Source organism: Tupaia chinensis, unplaced genomic scaffold, assembly GCF_000334495.1.
Source record: "Tupaia chinensis unplaced genomic scaffold, TupChi_1.0 Scaffold000076_1, whole genome shotgun sequence".
Classification (NCBI taxonomy): Eukaryota; Metazoa; Chordata; class Mammalia; order Scandentia; family Tupaiidae; genus Tupaia; species Tupaia belangeri.
The window spans coordinates 2,352,011-2,360,484 of record NW_006159536.1 but is presented as its reverse complement, the minus strand read 5'-3'; the positions used below and the strand labels follow the sequence as shown (position 1 = coordinate 2,360,484).

General features: G+C 42.3%; 1 pseudogene; it reads right to left on the bottom strand.

The window, feature by feature from the left end:
- Nucleotides 1–4,718: 4,718 nt before the first annotated feature.
- Nucleotides 4,719–4,920, bottom strand: LOC102469491 (ATP synthase subunit e, mitochondrial pseudogene; annotated as a pseudogene).
- Between the last annotated feature and the right edge of the window lie 3,554 nt (nucleotides 4,921–8,474).

The window sequence follows — 8,474 nt, the reverse complement described above, 5'->3', positions numbered from 1 at the left end:
CCAAGATCCCGAGAGGAGAATGGAGGATAAGGGATTGCAGCGTGACCATCCCCCCTGGGGGATGATTTCTCGCTTTCTGTCTATGTCTCTCTCTGTCTGTCTGGCGATCGCACTCGCCCTATAGCGAAAACCTCTCCCAAAATAAATAAATAAATAAATAAATAAATAAATAAATAAATAAAGCTGCTGGGTCCCATATGACAAGTCATGTTTTGAGTCCTGGACCCAGCTGCCTGAAAAATGTGTATATGGGTGTCCTTGGCTTACCTCACAGCCATCCTCCTTAGGGGGAGATTTCTGCACTGAGCACATGTACCTTATAGCAAATAAGTCTTCAATTTATAGATATGAATCAGATATTAAATGACTTCTTTTAGGTCATTTAATTTAACTTAATTTTGGGAAGAATCAGAGACACAGAGCCAGAAAGTGCTGTCTCAATCAAATACTTTTTATTTGGAGAGATTTTTGCTATAGGGCGCATGCATTTGCCAGAAAGACACAGAAAGTGAAATCACACCCAATCAAGTACTTTTTATTTGGAGAGATTTTTGCTATAGGGTGCATGCATTCGCCAGAAAGACACAGAAAGTGAAATCACACCTCAGAGGGGATGGTCATACCGCAATCCCTTCTCCATTCTCCTCTCGGGATCTTGGGCATACACGCACACACACACACCTGGTGTGAGTTCAAGCCACCCCAGGTCCAGGACTTGAACCACAGTCAACCACATGGGAGTCCAGCAACATAGCCATTATGCCAACTGCTGGTCCCAATCAAGTATTTTTTAAAAAACTGAAATTTTAACTATGTAGTTGTTGCAAATCAGAAATAATGCTTGTGAAGATAGAACCTCATTTAAGTATTGGAAATTGATTTAAATTAACATGTGCCAGGGAATGGATGACTTCACTTTGTTGTGAAGGTTCAGATGTGCTTCAATGTGGAGGTGGAATGTTCAATTTAGGTTTGACAGTTCTAAACCTATCCTGTACTGGTATATAAGAGTAGAGTGTTGAGTCAAATGATAGTCAAGTATTGGAAACAGGTTTGTCTTAACAATTTGAAATATGGATAACATTTGATTATTTTTTAAATTTCTTTTATTTAACTATTTATTTACTTATTTTAATTTGACCTGAGAGGGAAAGTGAGGAAGCAAGCTGCCAGGTCCAGGACTCAAACAGGTTGGTCATGTGGGAGTCCCGTGTGCTTACCCACCATGTCACCTGCTAGCCCCAACATTTGATTAAGTTTTATCTTAATTCATGGTAGCACATGTGCAATAGAGAGAAGCACCCTCAATAGGGTCTCATCAAACCACACTCCACCTCCCATCTTCCAGATTATCAGGATCTTAAGGCCGTTTTTTTGTTTGTTTGTTTGTTTGTTTGTTTTTGTATCGTAACAATTTTTATTAGCATTGGAGAAAAATGAAAATGCCATTAGCCTAAAAAGTTGTGTTATCTGCAAATATCCTTATTTAGGAGTGAAAGAATGCTTGGGTCATAGCAAAATGTATGCATGGAGGCTTGCAAGTGGCGTGGTGGTTAAGGGCCCTGGACTCCCACGTGGCTGGCCAGTTCGAGTCCTGGACCTGGCAGCTTGCTTTCCCTCTCTCTCTCACTCTCTCTCTCGGGTCAAACTAAAATAAATAAATTTAAATAAAATAATTCTTAAAAAGTATGCATGTTTCTCCTTTGAAGATCTTGTATACTAAAAGAGGTAACTGTACAAAATGTCCTGTTTTCTGTACAGAACAAATTCTTTGTTTTAGCCAACACTTAGTGGAGGGTCAACTAGTACAACACCAACTCCATTTGGTTTTATATATGTCTTCATATGTTTTTTTCAATCTCTACAGTAGTCAGGGTTTCTTCCACACCTCCCAACATCATATTTAAATGTCGATCACAAGCATGGGATCTGTCTTGAAGCTATTAGTCATTTTTCATTTTCACATAAATTCACTCATCCAGGCTAAGCCTGATGAGATCCAGGGACTCCTTTGGTGTTGGTAGTTCGTTGCTGGTCCATGTCTGCCATATTTCAAACCCTGCGCCCTTTCTTGGATATGTTTTCAAGCCAGTCCTAGGAGCCAAGCCTGCAGTTCAGTTTGCTACTGACTATGCCACCAGGTTGGACCTGATAATGATTCATTTTTCCTAGAGAATATGAGAAAGAGGGAAAGGGAGAAAACATACCTGATGGGGTTCACCATACCCAAGCCTCTCTCCATCCTTTGGAGATCCTAGGTGCATACTCGCATGTACTTGACGTGTATTTTAAGCTACTGGATTTGAGATTCAAAACACATGGTTGGCCATGAAGGATCTGGGTCCCTTAATCACTAGGCCATGGGCTGGCCCTATTTTAACAGTTGCAGTTTTCACAAAAATACAGCTTGCCAGTCTCTACAGGTCTCATTTGTTAGTTACAGACCAAGCAATTAAATGTTTTGTCTTAGTTTTTTCATAGCAGAACCAGACAGTGCTGTCTCTTAACTTTTTTTTCTTTTTTAAAGACAGGGTCTCACTGGCCATGTTGCCTAGACAGGCCTCAAATTTCCCAGCCTTCCTGCCTCTCAGCCTCCTGAGAAGCTGGTTTACAGGTGCCTCCCACCATGCCAGGCTTCAATCTGATTGTATGTGGTGACTACATTGACTAGGAAGCTTTAGAAGGTAATTTAATCAGATATAGATTGTTGAATAAAATCTAAGCGATGTCTTAACAGACTTATGTAAAATCTTGGGAAAAATTTTGATATTGTTGGTATCATAAGGACCAGCAGAGGGCAGCATGCTTTTTGTTTTTGTTTCTGTTTTTTTGTTTTTTGTTTTCTCTATCAGAAAATCAAAGAGATGAGACTCTGGAAATGCAAAAATACTGCACATGAAAAATTAAGTTTTATGGCTATGGGAAGATAAAGGTATAACAACTAGTGAAGAGTAATCAAAAATAATTCACTATCGTTGATATGCTAAGATTATTGAGTACCAAAGAGTTTGATCAAAATGTTAAGTGTTGACAAAAATTATTAATAACAAAACTAGTAGTTTGGTTAAAAGAATAAGGTGTGGAGCCAGCAGTAACATGGTGGTTGAAGCTCTGAACTTCCACATGGCTGACCATTGTTCAAGTACTAGACCTGGCAGCCCCAATATCACAACAAATAAATAAATAGATAGATAGATAAATAAATAAATAAAGTAAAAGGTGGTCGAAGCCAGCAGGTGGTATGGTGGTTAAGGTGCTGGATTCCCACAGAGCCGACTCTTGCTTGAGTCCCTGACCTGGCTGGATTCCCACATAGCCAACTATGGTTTGAGTCCCAGACCTGGTGGCTTAAAAACCACACCAGGTGCATGTGCATGAGGGCCCCAAATCCCAAAAGAATAGAGGAGAAATTGAGGCATGTCCTTCCTCCTGGAGGGTAATTTCTCACTTTCCCTCTTTTGTCTGTCTGTCTCTGGAGAATACATGTACCGTATTGCAAAAATGTGTAAAAAAAAAAAAAAAAAAAAAATCGGGACCAGCAGTTAGTGTAATGGCTATGTTGCTGGACTCCCACGTAGTCAACTGCAGTTCGAGTTCCAGACCTGGTGGCTTAAACTCACACTGGGTGCGTGTGCGTGTGTGTCCAAGATCCCAAAAGGAGAATAGAGGAGAAGGGATTGCGGCGTGACCATCCCCCACTGGGGGGTGATTTCTCGCTTTCTGTCCCTCTGTCTCTGTCTGTCTGGCGAGCGCACGCACCCTATAGCAAAAACCTCTCAAAAAAAAAAAAATCTAAGGGGATAAAAATTTAGAGTAGTCAGTTCAAGCCACAGATGTCTTGTAAATCTTAAGATAAATAATGAAGCATTTGGGGGCCAGCAGGTGGCATGGTGATTAAGGTGTTGGACTCCCACATGGTTGACCCTGGTTTGACTCCCAGATCTGGTGGCTTGCTTTTTCACTTTTTCTCTCTTGCTCTCTCTCTGGTCAAATTGAAGAATAATAATAACATGAGATTAAATAAGTAATTCTTTAACAAAAATGAAGCAGACAGTTTTGAAATCTCGACTCCATAGCCTTGAATAAAAAGAAAAAAAATTTAAGAGAGATTTTTGCTATAGGGCACATGCACTTGCCAAAGAGAGACAGAGAGACAGAACACGAGAAATCACCCCCCCCCCACCGAGGGTATGGCCACACCACAATACCTTTTCCTCCATTTTTCTCTTGCGATCTTGGGCAAGGACGCACATGTGCCCAGCGTGAGTTTCAAATCACTGGGTCTGGGACTTGAACCATGGTCAGCCATGTGGGAGTCTAGCAATGCAATCACTACACCATCTGCTGATTCCAAAGTATATGTAAATTTTTTTTTTTTTTTTTTTTTTAGAGGTTTTCGCTATAGGGCGCGTGCGCTCGCCAGACAGACAGAGAGAGACAGAGAGACAGAAAGCGAGCCCCCCCACGGGGGGATGGCCACGCCGCAATCCCTTCTCCTTCATTCTCCTTTCGGGATCTTGGGCACGCATGCACACATGCCAGGCATGAATTTTAAGCCACCAGGTCTGGGACTCGAACTGCAGTCGACTATGTGGGAGTCCAGCAACATAGCCATTACACTAACTGCTGGTCCCAGTATATGTAAATTTATTTTAGCGCACAACACAGAAAACTATTCATCCAGTAATGGTCTGGAAAAAAGCAGGCTTGTAGAACTCTCACTTTAACATGTTATCACCTCGGGCTTCTGCCAATTCTCTCTCAATTCATTTTAATTCATACTGCTGCTGCTGCAAGTCTCCTCTCCTCTGCCCCAGGTTTTAGATAACTGTAGTCCTTGGCTCCATAGGCCATGCCCAAGAACAGAGTGGAGTGGCGGCCCAGCTTGACGAGCGGAGAGACATGCATTGGCAGCACCATTTTGTCCCTGACCTTTGCGCCAGGAGCACGACCCGGAGGCCAAGGAGGATGCCACCCCAACAAGTATTTTAATAATATCTTTTAATCTCATATTTTTTTATTTTTAAAATTTTGTTATTTTTGAGAGGTTTTCGCTATAGGGTGCGTGCACTCGCCAGACAGACAGACACATAGAGACAGAAAGCGAGAAATCATCCCCAGAGGGTATGGCCACACCGCAATCCCTTCTTCTCCATTCTCCTCTTGGGATCTTGGGCACGCACGCACACGCGCCTGGCGTGAGTTTTAAGCCACCGGGTCCAGGACATGAACCATAGTCGACTATGTGGGAGTCCAGCGACATAGTCATTACGCTAACTGCTGGTTCCCTTAATCTCATATTTAAAAAAATTTTTTTTTTTTTTTTTTTTTTAGGATTTTACCCTGTAGGACACATGCTCTCACTAGAGAAAGACAGAGAGAAAGTGAAAAATCATCCCCGAGGGAGGATGGCCGTGCTGCAGTCCCTTCTTTCTCCTCTTGGGATTTTGGGCATGGATACAAATGCACCAGTGTGATTTTCAAGCCGCTAAGTTGGGGATTCGAACATGGTCAGCCATGTGGGATTTTAGTGCTATAATCATCATGCCACCACCTACTGGCCCCAAGACAATATTTTAATATAGCTCAGAATTGAAGAGGGTAGGCAGTATGGGCTGGCCCCCATAGGCTAGTGGCTAAGGGAGCTGGATCCCACATGTCCAACCACTATTTGAATCCTGGCCCCTGGTGGCTTAGAAACACTCTAGCTGTATGGGGTTAATGCCCAGAAAGTTAGAGAGGGTGGCAAAATAAAGTAGAAGAGATAAGTCCGACTATACCCCATTAAGGGGGTGCTTTCTTCCTTTCTATGCCAAGTAAATATTCCCCCTGGCAATTAAAAAAGATAGATTCAAAAATGACGTCTCCTCTTTTGGAGGCATCCCAATTCAACTCCATGAAGGTAACCAATGTCACTGCCTTCTTAGATCTAAGCATATGTGTAGACTATAGCACACAACATAAACAGTTCAACATTTTGCTTTTTTTTTTTTTTTTTTTTGGAGAGGTTTTTGCTATAGGGTACGGGTGCTCGCCAGAGAGACAGAGAGACAGAAAGTGAGAAGTCACCCCTCAGGAGGGATGGCCATGCTGCAATCCCTTCTCCTCTCAGGATCCTGGATACGCACACACAGGTACCCAGTGTGAGTTTAAGCCACCGGGTCCAGGACACGAACCACGGTCGACTACATGGGAGTTCAGCGACATAGCCATTACGCTAACTGCTGGTCCCAACATTTTGGATTTTATCCATAGGAATGGACTTGGTATCTTGGAGATTCTCTGTGTCTTGGATATTCTGTATCAGTATATGACGAGTGTGTTCCTTTACTAGCAGTTGTGTAATCCATTGCCTCATATTTAACCAGTCTTCAATTCATTGGCCTTATAGGTTTCATTCAGTTTTTCTCTATCTCTGTCTTCTCTCTTTCACTCTGATGAATACACACACCTTCTGACAATTTTTAAAAATTATTTAATTTTATTTGTTATTACTATTTTTTAAAACTCGCTATTGGGCATGCATGCCCACCAGAGGGAGACAGAGAGAGAGAGAAAGTGAGAAAGCAAGCCTCCAGATCTGGGATTTGAAGTGTGGTCAGCCATGTGGGAGTTCAGTGCCCTAACCACCATGCCATCTGCTGGCCTCACCCTCTGGCAATTTAAAAAAAATAATAAACCCAAAACAAAAAATTGTGGAAGCAGCTGACTAGTTTGGCAGCATTGTACTGTATCTTTGGGATTAAATGGTGGGCCAGGTCATGTGGACATTCGTATTATTATTATTATTATTATTATTATTATTATTATTTAGAGGTTTTTGCTATAGGGTGCATGCGCTCACCAGAAAGACAGAGAGAGACAGAAAGCAAAAAATCAACCCCCAGTGGGGGATGGCCACGCCGCAATCCCTTATCCTCCATTCTCCTCTCAGGATCTTGGGCATGCACACACATGTGCCTGGAGTGAGTTTAAGCCACTGGGTCCGGGACTCGAACTGTGGTCAACTACATGGGAATCCATTGACATAGCCATTATACTAACTGCTGGTCCCTAGACATTCGTATTATAGGCTGATTCATCCTCTTGAGGTTTCTGAACCAGAGAATAAAAACACACAGGCTAACCTCCATCCTGTCAGGATTTCGGGCAAATACTCACAGGCACTTGGCATGTTCTAAACTGCTAGAGCCAGGATTTGAACTTCATCAACCATGTGGGATCCCAATCTCTTAGCCACAGGGCCAGAGGGCTGGCTCAAAACATTTTTTTTTTTTTTTTTGGAAGTTCACTTCTTGTATCAAACATTGAAACATATTGATGGGACCAGCAGATGGCGTAATGGTTATGTTACTGAACTCCTACGTAGTCAACCGTGATTTGAGTTCTGTGATTTGAGTTCCGGACCCAGTGGCTTAAACTCACGCTGGGTGCATGTGTGTGCATGCCCAAAGTCCTGAGAGAAGAGAGGAGAAGGATTGCGGTGTGGCCATCCCTCCCGGGGAGTGATTTCTCTCTGTCTCTCCAGTGAGCCCATGTGCCCTATAGCAAATAGTCTCTCTCTTAAAAAAAAAAAAAAAAAAAAAAAAAAGAAACATTGAAGTCCACATTAAATATAATTTTTATATAATTATGGAATACTTCATTTGATAAGTTGACATAAAGGTATGTTTCATAGTCATGAAATTAAATATTTATGTTGACTTTTCGAGCTTCCTTTCCATATTCTGGAATCAGTACTTTTTTAAGCTGTCAGACATTTTCATACACTCTTGAAAAGCTTGCTGTGCCCATAGAGCCTAATGGGAAAATGTCTCTGAGTGGCTCCTAGGTCACAAAGGTTGGGAAGCACTGCATTGAGTGTCACTTCAGAAAACCACCTGCACCCTCATTTCCTTCTGCTCCTGGTTACTAATCCCTTCCTGTCCCTGAGCCTCTACAGACTGAGCTGACAGAGTGTTCTTTCCTTTCTTGAATCCCCCAGCTTTTCTTCTGACCTTGGAAACTCTAGAATGGAATACTTCAAAGCTGGTGGTGGGAGGGGCAGGGTTAGAGGCTACAGGAAGGGCTAGAGGCTCATAACGAACCTTTCTCTCCCTGCCTTCCCCTTATCTATTTTTGATAAGGCAGAAACCATAACATTTGGGAATGACAGAAGTTTGGAATATGGTAGAGTTAGTTCATACCTTTTTTTTTGGGGGGGGGATAATTTCTGAAACCAGATCTGACTGTTCCATGGAGTTAACAATTAAGAGCATAGCTGATAAATGATCTAATGTCATTTCAGAAAAAATAAGGAGAAATGAAATGTAAGAGGATCCTGACTTAGGGGTCCTAGCAGGTGTCATGGTGGTTAAGGTGCTGGATCCTGTATGGCCAACTCTGTGGTTTAAATCCTGGATGCAGTGGCTTGAAAAATACACTGGGTATTTGCCCACATGCTCCAAATCCTGAGAGGAGAAGTGGGGAGAAGG